The sequence below is a fragment of the Penaeus monodon genome, chromosome 29 (genome assembly GCF_015228065.2).
Source record: "Penaeus monodon isolate SGIC_2016 chromosome 29, NSTDA_Pmon_1, whole genome shotgun sequence".
In the NCBI taxonomy this organism is placed as follows: domain Eukaryota; kingdom Metazoa; phylum Arthropoda; class Malacostraca; order Decapoda; family Penaeidae; genus Penaeus; species Penaeus monodon.
The window spans coordinates 32,247,559-32,247,955 of record NC_051414.1 but is presented as its reverse complement, the minus strand read 5'-3'; positions in this window follow the sequence as shown (position 1 = coordinate 32,247,955).

The window sequence follows — 397 nt, the reverse complement described above, 5'->3', positions numbered from 1 at the left end:
TAATAATACTCTCCCTCTTCCCTTTCACACAGAAATGATTGATCTTTAAATGAAGGATGAAAGAAATATACACACACCTATGACAGTGACAATTGTTACATGCCTAAGATCAACAGATTCACGGGGGGTATAATGTATCGACACAGAAAAAGCGTCCTTTGTGTTTCGTATTGGAACTCTGAAACAAAGAGATCCGTGTAAATAACAAATATATCTTGTTGTTTTTTATAGTTTTATTTAGATTATCACTGATCTATTATTTCTATTCTTTATTTTTTTTATTGACTCGTTTTGCTTTCACTTCAAAGCGACTGCAATAAATTTGGAAGCTTATATTCTAAGAACATGGTATTAATGGTCTGATATTCTAAGTAAAATGCTCTGATTTATAGCGAGG